We start from the raw sequence: 260 nt of genomic DNA on the forward strand, positions 1-260 counted from the left end.
AGGCCGCGCTGCCGCGGGGTGGGGAGGGCTCGAGCTTCGGGGGGGATGGCCTGTGTTCTGATCCGCAGGGGAAGTTTCCTCGTACCAAGTCTCGGTTTTCAAGGGAGTGGGAAGTGCTGCCGTGCCCGGTCACTGTTGGCTGTAGTCTGGAAGAAAGAATAATGGTCCACATGTAAATAAAAAAAAAAAATCACTTGAAGATGGAATAGCAAACTTGAAAAAAGGAGTATTTATATATAAAGGTGTTTTTTGCTACCAAT

The sequence above is a fragment of the Charadrius vociferus genome, unplaced genomic scaffold (assembly GCF_000708025.1).
Source record: "Charadrius vociferus isolate BGI_N301 unplaced genomic scaffold, ASM70802v2 scaffold743, whole genome shotgun sequence".
NCBI classification, from domain to species: domain Eukaryota; kingdom Metazoa; phylum Chordata; class Aves; order Charadriiformes; family Charadriidae; genus Charadrius; species Charadrius vociferus.